Source organism: Salvia splendens, chromosome 3 (assembly GCF_004379255.2).
Source record: "Salvia splendens isolate huo1 chromosome 3, SspV2, whole genome shotgun sequence".
Classification (NCBI taxonomy): Eukaryota; Viridiplantae; Streptophyta; class Magnoliopsida; order Lamiales; family Lamiaceae; genus Salvia; species Salvia splendens.
The window spans coordinates 37,707,317-37,722,517 of record NC_056034.1 but is presented as its reverse complement, the minus strand read 5'-3'; positions in this window follow the sequence as shown (position 1 = coordinate 37,722,517).

Sequence of the window (15,201 nt, the reverse complement as noted above, 5' to 3'; positions counted from 1 at the left end):
TTTAAAAAATATTGTAAAAATTGGTGAAAAAAGTTAGTAGAATGTAAATTATACTTTTATATATTAGTTTTATAATAAAATATGAGTATGATGAGTTAGTGAAATATGAGGTCCATTACCAAAAATAGTAAAAGTAAAATTGTCAATTAATGAGGGGTGGAGGGAGTAAAATTTATACTACTATTGACGAACGTAACGTGAATAAAATAAATAAGTGTTGTTTGGTTGCTACAATTAATTATCACATAATTATTATTTTATTTTAAAATTAAGCTGTGAGATAATTTTAAATGGATGAGATGACCATGACTCATTATTATATGATTATCAAGTCTTGAAATTCAATCTCATGAACCAAACATAATAATTTTAAATAGAGAAAGTGACTAAGACTCTTTATTATATGATTATCAACTCCTGAGATTCAATGTCATGACTATGACTATATATTTATATATGCCGTCGCTGCCCAAGCAGGGATCCGACATGCCCATACACGCCAAGCGCCACTCACGCGCCGCCACGTACGCTATGCCTAAGAAAGTTGCCTCCACACACACACACACACACACACACACACACATATATATATATATATATATATATATATATATATATATATATATGAAAATGATCAATACAAAACTTGATCTCAATACCAAATCCAGACCAAATCCTGACCATGAGATTTGACAATCCAATGGTCAATAATTAAACAAAAACACGGAGGGTCATTGTAAAGCAGTTTTAAGTCATATTATAAACTTTAGGTTTGAGGTCATGTTAAGATCATTTCATGTCATCCTTACTATAATGACGTAAAAATAAGCTTACAATGACCTAATAATGACTTTTGTATGCTTGGTTCTGCATTTTTGTATTAAGAATGATTTTGCATAGATCAAAACCATATATATATATATATATATATATATATATATATATATATATATATATATATATATATATATATATATTAAATTATGAGATAACGAACTAATAGTCAACAATTAATCTCTTTTAGATAATTAAACCAAAAATATGGAGCACTATTTGCCAAAGAAGTGAACTTAGAGAGACGCATGAGTGCACTCTTTCATTAATTAAAGGGGATCCTAAGTCCTATAGTCATATGACTCATAAAGATATTTCAATTTTCTGCTTCACGGAAAGGAGCGGATATATATATATATATATATATATAGGATTGTGATCAAGATAGAACCATTCTTAAACGTAGAATTATTCTTAAACGTAGAACAAATGTCAAACGGAGGTCGTTAGATCTTTTAATCCAATGATGTTGATTTGCACAACAACTTCCCATTACAACCAAAACTATTATTAATGGGTGAATGCAGATAAGTGAAAAAATAAAGCATGCATGGACTCTTCTTCGTTTCATTCATTCTTCCATCAACATATGAGTTTTTTCACATGTTGAGTCCGGAATGTCGTGAAAACATAGTCTAATATGTATGATTTTTAATCTTGACCGTCATTTTTTCCTCATCCAATGAATAAAATATGTAGAGTTCTAGGTTCTACACTTAAGAATGGTTCTATCTTTAACGCAACCCTATATATATATATATATATATATATTTTCATAATCATTATTTCCACATGTTCGACTTTTGGAGTAAATCAAACACATTAATTTAATTGAATGATTCCCTTACTTTTGTTATATTCTCTGTAATGTTGATGAGCTTTTAAGTTAAAAGTCTCACGGCTAGTGTGTCTGTTTTATCAAGCTATGTGAAGTGAAGGTCGACCTGGTAAGTTATTTAACTTATTGTTCGTATATATATTAATGATTCTTTTATGTTAATCTTTATTAAGGTAATATATTGTTTATCTTAAGGAGTTCTCTATAACAAACTGAATAAAAATTACGTCCATATTCAAGGAGCATCTATGATAGTAACATTTTAATTATGATAAATAAATTATGATTGGAATAAATCAAAATAAAAAATACTTATTTAGTGCTCAATTTTAGTTGTCTACAAGTTGTTGCATTTTAAGTTATACTCGTACTTATCAAAGTCACAATTTATCATTAAACAAATAAAAAATCAAACTTTTGAAATATATATTGACATATCAACCACATCCATCTCTTCACGTCAAACTTAAGCAAGGCCAAAAGGGTCAAAACCCACCAAAACCATTATCTTATTGCAGATTTAACCATTAATTTTATTAATTAATGTTAAAATTTATAAGTGTATATTGAAGGTCGTTGGACAGTTGTACCAAATTATTAGGAGAGTCGTTGCACTCAAATGATCATATTGCGTACAACTTAAGTGATCAATCATATAGTACTACTATTATTTATTTTTGGTTTCGTTTTCCCTAATCAAAATTAAATAATTGTTATAAATATTACTACTAATTTCTATGCCTTCAATAATTTTGGTCGACCATTTTTAAAATGTTGTCTTCAAAGTCAAAACAAGCTTTGAAATTCTAGAATATCATTAGATTCCACTCAACTTTTCATTATTCTTAAAAATTTTGTTTTCATCTCTGAAATTGGGCTCAAACTTATGGGCCATGAAATTTAATTAAAAAATGGGCTTGTTTAGTTATTAAGTGAACATTGGGCTGAAAATACTTGTTTCAACTGAGTCGTCACCTCCGGCTCTGCTGCAATCGAGTTGACGCGCCTCCTCCACTACCCACCACCACCTCCGGTCTCCGCCTCATCCCGTCAGCCGCCGCCTCTGACCCTGCTTGAGGTTGGTTGTTTGACTCAAATTTGGGGATTAGAGCTCAATTTTTTTTTGTGTAATGTAGGGCTCGAATTTCTTTCTGTTTTGTTTTTGTTTGCGTGATTGTGACGGTGTGAGTGATGCTGAAATTGATTGGTGAGGTTGTTGGCTGTTTTATGCTCTGGTTATATGAGAATTCATATATATGAAGTTCACTGCACACAACATGTTCGACAGTGTATATATTTTTAATTATTTTAATTTTAATTTCGATTATGTGATTGACCTATCCAATTAGCCGAGCCTGTCAATTGAGTAACTGAATAACCCGATCGGTGTCGGCTAGAGCTACACCAAATCAGGTAGAGCTTTGCATTCAAATCAGTTAAATGATCATAATGCGTGTTCACTATAGATTTATTTTTGGTTTAGGCTAACCCCATTCAAATTTTCTAATGAGATTGCAAAGAATAATTCATATGCTTTCAATGATTTTGGTCGGCCATTTTACTTAATTGTATGAATATTTATTGTTTTTTTATTATGGTAGTATTTTTTTCTTATGAAATGCAAACGAAAAATTCGATAAAGTATATATCTGATCAATATAGGCTCCTATTTGCGAAGTATTAGAGACTATAGAGAAACTAAAGGCAAATATGTATGGAAGGATACAAGAATTCCGTGATAAAAGTGTAATCTTTAGTGTATCTGTGTTATGCTCATGTCATTTTGAGATGCTGCAAATTTTGGCTGCTGAAGTGAATTTCCTAATTTCTGGCTGCTGTCAAATCTGACCAGTCTGATTTTGAGGCGTAAAAATGGGAGAGAAGAAGAAGGCAGGTGCTATGTTGGTTCGCCTTGTGTCGGCTGCTGGAACTGGATTCTTCTATGTCGTGAAGAAGACGAAGAGGCTCCATAGCAACAATATCAAGCTGGAGTTCCGAAAGTATGATCCCCGTGTCAATCGCCATGTTTTGTTCACGGAGGCGAAGATGAAGTGAGTATGAACTGCTATTTGCAGGCACCATGTGCGTTTCTGCTTGCCTTTTTGCTGTGAACCGATAATGCTGTTAGTTTTGAATAGAATAATGTTGGATTGATAATGCTATTTGTTCGGAGAGAAAGTCTTGGAATCGTGTTTCCTATAATACCGTATGAAGTTTAAATTATAACGTGATACGTTGATTAGGGTTGGAATCTAATGTGGCATCCGCTGGCTTTGGTAGTGGTTTTAATGATTTTGCTGGGTTTGAATGCTGCTTCCTAATCTCATTGTTACTATCGGCTGTAAATATTTTAGTCTACTCAACACACTAGTTGGTTCCTAGTTGCTTTAGGAGAAGTTGCCTGATCAACGAAGAAACTTGCTCGAAAAACAGTTGTGTTAAACTATACTTAGAAGTCAGAAGTTAAAACCTCAGTATTGCCATTATCATGCTTTGTTTCTTTGTTCATATTTTTCTCATGTTCATGCTCACGAGTCAAATTTGAAAGCTATGCCTTCCCATTCATCTACCCAAACTGTTATTTCCCTTACATGTGAAAATAGCTTTGATTGCAAGTTAATAAGAGGATAGCCAAAATGCAAAAGCCATTACGGTTTAATTGATACCCATGTCCACCATCGGTTCTAGATGCTTAGGCCTTTCAATCCCATTTGTTTTATTCATGTGAAATTTCTAGTCAATTCTTGCATTGTGATTTGGCCTAACTTCTACTAATATCAGTGTTGATGATGGCCCTACCAACCAAAGTTGTTGGCTTGGATCTTATGATTTGGTTGTTTCTATGTTCATAGTCAAGAACATGAATAATCTTTATAACAAATGAAAGCTGAGTCATCATCCTTCATTTTCTTCTAGCGTGACTCTGTAATAATCAAATTGCTTGTAGATAAATCTAAAGTTTCATTTTGATCCCCAAAGAGAATTGAATTAGTTTACAGATAGAATTTCATTAAAATCTAGTAACTATAATATAATTATTTTTAGAAACAGTTAAGAATCTTAACACTTGAAATCTAGCTAACTTTTCACTTTGAATGTACAATGCTTCAACTCAAGTAATCTTATGTTTCTATGAGTAGCATTTGTAATAAATAAAAAAACTATAAACTACAAAAAAAATATGGAATGTGGAGCCTAATTATAACTAACACCCTGCGTCACTATATATACTGTACATATTGGCCCTAAGGAATTAGTGGGCTCAATGTTAGTATTTGAAAGCTACGATTAGCGGAAATTTTAATCTTTATTTACACTCGATAATTATCAGTCTAATCGACAATATGTTTTGGGTTTGACATCACCACTAACAATTTTGACTTACCCATCCACAATTGGTGTGTGAATGTGTGATTAATGAGTAGCACTTAGTGAATTTTCATTGCTGGTTGCCATCAAATTTGTGACACACTACGTTTCAAAATACGGTGGTACATGAAATAAGCGCGAGAGGTGAATAGATAAATAAACGGTGCATGGGTGCACGTAGACGTGGATCTTATGGGATGAAATCACACACGCAGCGCACGCTAGGAATGAAAAGTAGTTAGAGGAGAGGAAGTTTGTTAGATCACACACATGCTTTACTCTATAAGAGTTGTTATTTTCCCTTAGTTGTAATCTCATTGTTATGAATTAATGCAAAATCCTCTTTCCCCTCATCTCTCATCTTCACCGAGTAGTTCATTCTGTGTTGGTCGAATTCCGGTCACCGTTCCGATCATCGGGGACCCCAATTCCGTACCAAGTGGTATCAGCCTCACCGATCCTATGGTGGAAACACGCTCCGGCGACAACCGCCGTCTCAAGGAGATGCTGACTGCCAAGATGTCCGACGCCGATCGTCGGCGTGAGGAGCTTGACAAAATCCGCGATCAATCTGAGTCAGCACGCGATCTGACATTGCGCGAGCTGAGAGAAGAGTTTCTGGCTCTTCAGGTTCAACAAAACGAGATGATGAGCCGCTTTATGGCTACGGGAGGCGGTGGTGCGGTGCAGCCGGGAGGAGGTGGTTTTCTGGCGAGGCCTCAACAATACTTTGCGATACGACAGTCGAAAGTGGGTTTTCCGATCTTTTCTGCCGATGATCTGACTGGGTGGATCTTACATTGTGACCATTTCTTCGCGGTGGATCTTACACCGGAGGATTCGAAGGTCAGGCTAGCGATTATCAATTTTGAGGGCCGTGCCCTGCAATGGTTTCATAATTGGGCGAAGTATCAGGAGGTGCCTACTGCTACTCCTTGGACTTTGTTTCTTCAAGCCTTAGAGGGACAATTTGGCGATCACCTCCTTGGTGATCCAATGTCGGAGCTCCTCTCGCTGAAACAAACGGGTACGTTTGCTGAGTATCACGATCGTTTTGAATTGCTGCTAGGTCGTGTTTCTATTTCGGAAGCTTACGCTATCAGTCACTTTGTCAACGGTCTCCGTCCTTACGTCCAAAAAGTTGTTCGGCTCTTCATGCCGCAAACGCTAGTTCACACTTATGCGTTAGCGCGACTTCAGGATCTTTCTGCTCCAACTAAGGAGGCTTTCTCCTCGGTTCCTAAGAGATTCAACTCTCCCGGATCTGGTGATTCTCGCAACTCGCCTTCACCGTCCTTGTTGCCCACTCCCACTATGCCTGCTTTTAAAAATAAGCGGGTGCTGACTCCAGAAGAGATGGCTGATCGTCGGGCTAGGGGCATTTGCTATGGTTGCGATGAGAAGTTCGATAGGAATCACAGGTGTGTTCGGAAATAGTATATTCTGGAGATAGATGATGGGTTTCGGGATGAGGAACCCGTAGAGGAGACAGCGGAGTGCGTCGAAGTAGGGGAGGGGGATAATCCTCTCATCTCCATCCATGCGATAAGTGGAGCGACTTCTCGTGGCTTTCAAACTATGCGTATAACTGGACGAGTAGGTAAGCGTCCTATTCATATCCTTGTTGATTCTGAAAGTACTCATAATTTTCTAGATTTAAATTTGGCTAAGAAGCTGGGTCTTCGTCTTACTTCTATTAAGTCAGTATTCGTTAATGCGGCGGATGAGAATCAGCTTGAATGTGCTTCGATGTGTAAGGATTTACGTTGGCCTCTGCGGGGAACTACTCTTACTACTGAGGTTTTGCTCCTTCCTTTGGGCAATTGTGATATAGTTTTGGGTGTACAATGGTTGGAAACTCTTGGAGTGATTCAGTGGGATTTCAAACAACTCACTATGAATTTTAAATTGGATGGCAAGGGTTATGTTTTGAGGGGGGGCCAGAATACTCCTCAGGTTTCGACTGTTTCTGATAGGGAGATGAATAAGTTACTTACTCATGGAGATGGCATTCAACTTTGTTGCATCCAAATCAATGACAAAGGATGTTCGGAGCTGCTTTCTTTGGAGAACTCTGTTCAGGAGGAGCAGAGTGTCCCTGCCTTCATCCACTCTTTTTTTGGAGGATCAAAATGAGGTGTTTGCCGATCCTATTTTCCTTCCTTCACTTCGTTCTCATAATCATCAGATTGTCCTTACTCACTGTGCTGCCCCGGTAAACTCTCGGCCTTACCGTCACACAACTTTTCAGAAAAATATTATTGAAAAACAAGTAAAGGAGTTGTTGCAACAGGGTTTCATCAGACCGAGTTCCAACCCATTTTCTTCCCCGGTTGTTTTTGTCAAGAAAAAGGACGCCACATGGCGAATGTGCGTCACCTATAGGCGCCTTAATAACCTCACGGTGAAGGACAAGTACCCAATTCCCTTAATTGAGGAATTACTTGAGGAGCTCCATGGTGCCTCGGTTTTTTCTAAGATTGATTAAAACTCACGATGGCCACTACGAGTTCACCGTGATGCCCTTTGGCCTCACCAATGCTCCGGCCACCTTTCAAGGCCTTCTGAATGATGTTTTCAGACCCTTTCTACGGCGCTTTGTCTTGGTCTTCTTTGACGACATACTTGTGTATAGCCATGACTTTACATCTCATCTTTCGCACTTAGAACAGGTGTTTGGGTTGTTGAGGGAGCATTCTTTGTTCGCTTAACGTTCTAAGTGTGAGTTTGGTAAGAGTCGCATTGAGTATTTGGGTGACATTATATCCGCGGCTGGTGTAGTAACGGATCCGGCAAAGCTGAAGGCTATGCAAGAATGGCCTTCTCCATCGGATGTGTCGAAGTTAAGGGGGTTCTTAGGCCTCACAGGATATTATAGAAGGTTTATTCGAAACTATGGTGTTATTTGTAAGCCCTTAACTGACCTCTTACGGAAGGACGCTTTCCTTTGGGATGATGAGGCCGAGAGAGCCTTCTGTTGCCTTAAGAAGGCCATGTTGATACATCCGGTGCTAGCCTTACCGAATTTCTCTCTTCCTTTCATTATCGAGACCGATGATTCTAGTTATGGTATTGGGGAGGTATTGATGCAAAATGGACACCCCTTTGCGTTCATCAATCTACTAAACACAACTCCTCTCGGTGTATGATAAGGAGTTGTTGACTATTGTGTTTGCGGTCACTCATTGGAGTCACTATGTGAGCCATCAGCCTTTTGAGGTTCGTACGGATCACAAAACTTTAGCACATTTAATGAAGCAGAAAGCTTACCACACCTGGACAGTTAAATTGGCTTTCTAAGTTGATGGCTTATGACTTTGAAATTACCTACAAGAAGGGAACCGAGAATTTGGTGGCTGACTCCTTGTCTCGGGTACATTCTTCCGAGATCTTTTGCATGGCTATCACCACCGTTTCTACGGATCTTTACCCATTGATCGCAGCCACATGGTCCTCTGATCTGGCTCTCCGCTCTCTGATTTTAGAGCTGAATCAGGATCCGACGAAGAACTCCAAGTTTTTTTGGATTGGTGATCAGTTGCGTCGTAAAGGGAGGTTGGTGGTTGGTGACGACACAGCCTTAAGGCTGAGAATAGTGAGTCTGTTCCACGACTCCAGTACGGGAGGGCACTCGGGTATATTAGCTACCTATAAACACCTTTCTTCCTTATTCTATTTGCCTAATATGGGGAAGCAAATCCGTCAATACATAAGGGAGTGTGACGTGTGTCAGCGCTTCAAATATGATCATAGCGCTTCAAATGGGCTTCTACAGCCCCTTCCCTTACCCGAAGATGCTTGGTCCCACATTAGTATAGACTTTATTGAGGGCCTTCCGGTCTCTGCAGGTAAATCAACAATCTTGGTGGTGGCTGATCGTCTCACCAAGTACGCTCATTTTATGAGCCTCGTCCATCCTTTCACGGCTCTGACGGTGGCTCAGTCCTTCTTGGACTATGTTTTCAAGCTACATAGCTTGCCTTCAGTTATTATAAGTGACCGAGACAGGGTCTTTCTGAGTGCTTTTTGGTCATTTTTTTTTAAATTGGAAGGCGTGGAGTTAAATATGTCCACGGCCTATCATCCTCAGACCGACGGTAAAACGGAGATCGTTAATCGGTGTTTGGAGACGTATTTGAGGTGTACGTGTGTGGCGGGCCTCGAGAATGGGCACGAATAGAGTATGGATCAAGTTATATGGAAGATAACCGAACCGGTTGGATCAGTTAGCAAATGTCGTTGCCACTTGATCAATGCAATCTCGCTCTCACTCGTTTCCTACCAAAGTAATTTATAAACTCCCAATTTTGCACTACTTTAACAGTAAAGCGGAAAGTTCGGGGTCGAGCCCACAGAGAAGCTAGTGTATCAAGTGTGTGAGTAGTGAACAGAGGGTTGGCTGCTGCCACGCTTTAACTTGGGAGTTTTTAACTACTGATTTTACTCTAGACAGAATTTAACTTACTAACTTGATCAAGAAAATTTTAACTACTGGGTCAAGTGCATTTCTGATAGGAATGAAAATTAACTACTTAGAACAGTAAACACGATGATGAAAACGAAAGCAACTTTGATTAAAACTAAACTCAGAAGAGTACAGCGTGAAATTTAAACTAAGCTAACACTTCGGAAAATACGAAAGCAAGTAAAACCGAGGAGATCCTCAGTGGGAAACTTAAGAATACGCCGACAGATATCAAGTATTCTGCAGCACTCATTCGATCGCCCTTTCTAACTAAGCATTACTTTATCTAAGCTATCTAGAGAACTGAACTAAACTAGAGAGCTAAGCTAAACTAAACTAAAGACGGAAAGTAAATGATCGGATTCCTTTAATGTGGTGGCACGTCCTCTATTTATAGGCACGACCTCCAGCTAGAGAACGATCTTGGCAGGGAATATTCGCTCACGCTGAGTTTGAGCGATTCATCGATTGCTACGTGCTCTCCTTCTAGAATGACGACGCTTTTCAGTAACAGATTCATGACTCAGCTCCGTCCTTGCGTCTCATATATCAGCATGTGTCCCCTTCTAGAACGTTGTCCTTGCTAACAGAATTATGCGCACCATCCAGCTCATTGCCTCGCGTGTCCTTCTTCTGGAAGCCTGTGGTCCCCTCCTTGCCTGCTTGGTTACTCCCCTTGATCAACTCCCCTGATTTCTGACCTCTTTTCGCCTATTGTATTTGCTTGATCAGTTTGGCCTTGTTGCTTTGATCAAGCGGCATTCCCGCACATTAACACATGCTTTGCGCGATAAACCGATCAAGTAGCGTACATTTTACCCCTAAACCGATGCATGAAATGAGCCTTATCAGTGTGGGGATCAACCGACGGCTTGGAGTAAGTGGCTGAGCCTAGTTGAATTTTGGTTCAATACGCCGTTTCACTCGGCCATTCAAACTACTCCCTTCGAAGCTCTCTATGGCTATCCGCCGCCGGTCCATATTATTTACTTCAGAGGGGATTCTTCGGTTCATGATGTGAATGAAAGCCTCGTTGCTCGAGAGACCATGATTGAGGTGCTGAACCATCACCTGGGGCGTGCCCAGAAATGCATGAAACAACAACATGATCGCCACCGCTCGGATAGACAGTTTAAGGTGGGTGATTGGGTCTATTTGAAGCTTCAACCTTATCGCCAAAACACTCTCTGTGATCGTCAGTTCCAAAAGCTTAGTCCTCCCTATTTCGGGCCATTTAAGGTGATCAATAAGTTTGGCCCCGTGGCATATAAACTACAGCTGCCGGTTGAGTGCAAAATTCACCCTGTTTTTCATGTCTCACAACTTAAAAAGAAGGTGGGCTCACTTGACAAGCTGCATGGAACTCTTCCTCGGTTGGGAACTCCACATTCTTGGAGCCGGTCAAAATTCTGGAGCGTAGGTTGGTCAAGAGGGGAAATCGACCGGCTACCTAAGCTTTGGTTCATTGGGCAAACTCCTTTCCAGAGGATGCTACGTGGGAGTATTTGCATGAGTTGATGGAGCGGTTTCCGCATTTCAAACCTTGAGGGCAAGGTTTATTTCGAGGGGGGAGATTTGGTATATGAAATAAGCGCGTGAGGTGAATAGATAAATAAACGGTGCATGGGTGCATGTAGACGTGGATCTTATGGGATGAAATCACACACGCAACGCACACTAGGAATGAAAGGTAGTTAGAGGAGAGGAAGTTTGTTAGATCACACGCATGCTTTACGCTATAAGAGTTGTTATTTTCCCTTAGTTGTAATCTCATTGTTATGAATTAATGCAAAATCCTCTTTCCCCTCATCTCTCATCTTCACCGAGTAGTTCATTCTGTGTTGGTTGAATTCCGGTCACCGTTCCGATCATCGGGGACCCCAATTCCGTACCATATGGACTTCTAACTTTTTAGCTTTTTCTTAAGTTTTTTCTAACCTGGTAAACTCATATCTAGCTTTAATTTTGTACTCCATTCGTTCCTTCATAGTTGAGGTGAAACTTTTCGGCACGAAGTTTACGAAAATGATATTAAATGTGTTAAATAAATAGATAAAAAAAGTAACAGAAAGAATAAAGTAAGACAGAGTAAAGTAAGAAAGATAAAAAAAAGTTACTATATATGGAAATGACTCAACTATGAGGAAACGATGAGAGTAGCTTTCAGTTACAATGTACAGATATGGTTTTTTCACAAAAAATATAATCGAAAATACTGAAATAATGAAATTAGATTACTCCCCGATAGTGATTTTATCATAATCGTTTGTAAAAATATTATTTATTTTTATTTTATTGATTTACCCATAAATTTAGGCTGAATTTTAATAAAATTTTAATGACTTCAACATAATTTTTGATGTGTAAATAAGAAACACCATTCTTCTAATTAGTTGTGACTAAAATTTTTCCTTAGATTTTAATGATTCAAATTTAAAGTTTATGTGTTTGGGATCGTAATATCTTTATTGAGAAATTAAACTTTGGTTTTCGATGGATTTTTAGGAGATGGACTATGGATCATGAATAAATGTTTAGCACTTAATCTAACAACTAATTACTACATTTATTCCTATAGAATATTGGCAGAATTTTTAGGAGATGGACTATGGATCATGCATAAATAGTTTATATTTAATTGAATATGGTAGTAGTGTCGGGTTGAAAGAATAATTGAAAGGGTGTAAAAGGAGTGAAATGGGATGGTGTAAGCATGGGTTGTGGCGCCAGCGATCTGAACCCTAAACTCATCTCTCTCAACAGAGACAGTTGTGGGATTAGGTTGTTTCGCCGTGAGTTTTCAAACCGTCGATGCCCTAGGTGCGTGTAGACCCGGAGTGGTTTTCATGACATTACTGTGAGTTTTGTATGCTTAAGTTGCTGAATGATTTGTTAAAGGAAGATGAAGAAATCAGTCGACAGCTCCAATGCTTCAGGAGCCGTTAGATGAGGCGCCTAAACTGAGAGTGAATCTTAGCCGTTGGATTTAAATCTTGTATATAGTGTTAGTTAGCTGAGTTAGTTTTCAGTTTTGATAGCTTCTGCTTTCGGTTTTCATCTTCAACACAGAGAGTGTAATTGAGATTGCAATTCAAGATAGCAATACAATCTGTTTACTTCTCAAACCAAGTCTTGTTATTCGTTTGTGTTTCTTGAGTCTATTCAACAAGTGGCGCCGTCTGTGGGAAGGCACGGCTAGAGTATCAAACGGAGGAAGATCGAGACGAAGGAGAGAATGGCTTCAAGATTCGAAGCTGAGAAATTCACTGGCAAGAATGACTTCAGCCTGTGGAGGATGAAGATGAAAGCTATGTTAATCCAGCAAGGTCTGTCAGAGGCTCTGACGCCGGCGAGCAAGGAAGGTGAAGGCCAAGTGCTCGATGAAAAGGCCAAGATAAAGCGTGCAGAGGTCTTTGCAAAGGCGCACAGCACAATGGTGTTGTGTTTAGGCGACAAGGTGTTGCGAGAGGTTGCAAAGGAGACGACCGCGGCTGGAATTCTTGAGAAATTAGAAGATTTGTACATGACGAAATCTCTTGCAAATAGGCTCTTTATGAAGCAGAGGCTATACTCGTACCGTTTCTCAGAGGAGAGAAACATAATTGAGCAATTGGGGGATTTTGATAAGGCAGTCGACGATTTAGAGAACATTGATGTTTCAATCGGTGACGAGGATAAAGCAATTATGTTACTCAACGCTCTACCAAAGTCCTATGATCAATTGCGTGATGCCATACTCTTTGGAAGGGAAGGCACAGTGACATTGCTTGAAGTTCAAAATGCCCTTAGAGCCAAGGAATTGCAGCGAAAGGGGAGCAAAGTGACAGAGGCTGTCCCTGAGAGCTTGAACATTAAAAGGTTCAAGACTAAGAAGAATTTCAAGAAGCTTGAAGGCTCAAAGCCGTCCACAAGCGATCAAAAGGAGTCACGATCTTGCTTTTGGTGTAAAAAGTCAGGTCACCTAAAAAAGGATTGCTTTGTGTGGAAGAAAAAGCAAGCAAACGAGGCTGCACAGGGCAAGAACACTACAGATTTTGTGGAAGAAAATGCAGACTCCCCTGAGATCTTAAATGTGATGGCATATGAGGATGGTGGTTCTTGGATCCTTGATTCGGGTTGTAGCTTCCATATATGCCCGTGTGGGGAGTTCTTTACTGATCTAAAAGAATCCACTAGCACAGTGGTGCTTGGAAATAATCAGGTTTGTCATGTTGAAGGAATGGGTAATGTTAAACTCAGAATGGACGATGGATCTGAAAAAATCCTAAGTGATGTCAGGCTGATCCCAACCGTGAAGAGGAACCTGATATCTTTAGGGATGCTGGAGAAAAAGGGATGCACCTTTGAATCTTCAGGTGGAGTCATGAAGATCAAGAAGAACTCTATGGTGATTATGCTTGGTGAAATGAAAGGGAGTCTGTACTATCTGTGTGGTAGTGCCGTGAGAACTGAAAAGAATCAGATCAATCATGCTGTACCAGTCTTTGAGGGTCTGGCACATGAGGTTGGGACACCCTGCAGATGGCAGTATAAGGGAGCTGATCAAGAAAGGAGTAATCCAAGATGTTAATGCAAAAGGCAGTAATCCATGTGAGGAGTGCATTCTTGGCAAATCCAAGAAGTTACCATATCCAAAAGGTAAACATTCTTCACAAGCCCCCTTAGATTATGCTCACAGTGACCTATGGGGGCCTGCCCCTGTGAATTCTATTCAAGAAAAATGTGGTTGTACATTTTGAAAGAAAAATCTGAGGCTTTTGCATGATTTAGAGATTGGTGTATCTTGGTGGAGAAAGAGAAGGGCAAGTCTCTAGGTTATTTAAGGACAGATAATGGGATGGAATTCTTATCTAAGTAATTTGATAGCTTCTGCCATCAGAGAGGAATTAAGAGGCACAGAACAACCCCTCTGAACCCTCAACAAAATGGGGTTGCAGAGAGGGTAAACCGGACCATATTGGAAAGAGTCAGATGCATGCTCCTTAGCTCAGGAATGGAGAAGAGATTCTGGGCCTAGGCTGCTGCTACTGCTGTCAAACTGATAAACAAGTGTCCTTCTTCTGCAATACATGGTGATACTCCAGACTTCAAGTGGTATGGAAGGCATGGTGATTATGTAAATCTTAAGATCTTTAGCTGCCAAGCTTATGCTCATATCAAGCAAGGCAAACTAGATGCTAGGGCATTGAGGTGTGTGTTTCTGGGATATCAAAGTGGTTTAAAGGGGTTCAGGCTTTGGTGTATTGATCCGGGGAACCACAAAGTTATAGTGAGCAGAGATGTTGTTTTCACTGAATCATTGATGCCACTTAAAGAAAAGCATGATGTGGAGAAGGTTGTTGTGTCTGGGGAGCAGACTGCCTGGTCTGAGGTGGAGCCTGATGGAGTATCTCAGAGTGGAGCTGGTGATAGTAATGATGAGATTCCACAAGATAAGTCAGGTGAAGACACTAAGGATCTCAGCCATTACCAGCTAGCTCGAGATAGGACCAGAAGAAGAAACATCAAGCTGCCTGCCAGATTTGCAGACTCAGAAATGTTGTATTTTGCCTTGTGTGTGGCTGAGGAGGTAGAGTTTGCAGAGCCAGCCAATTACAAGGCTGTTATGGTTAGCAAAGAAAGGAGTTAGCGGATGAAAGCCATGATTGAAGAAATTGACTCTTTGCTAAAGAATGGAACATGGACACTGGTTGAC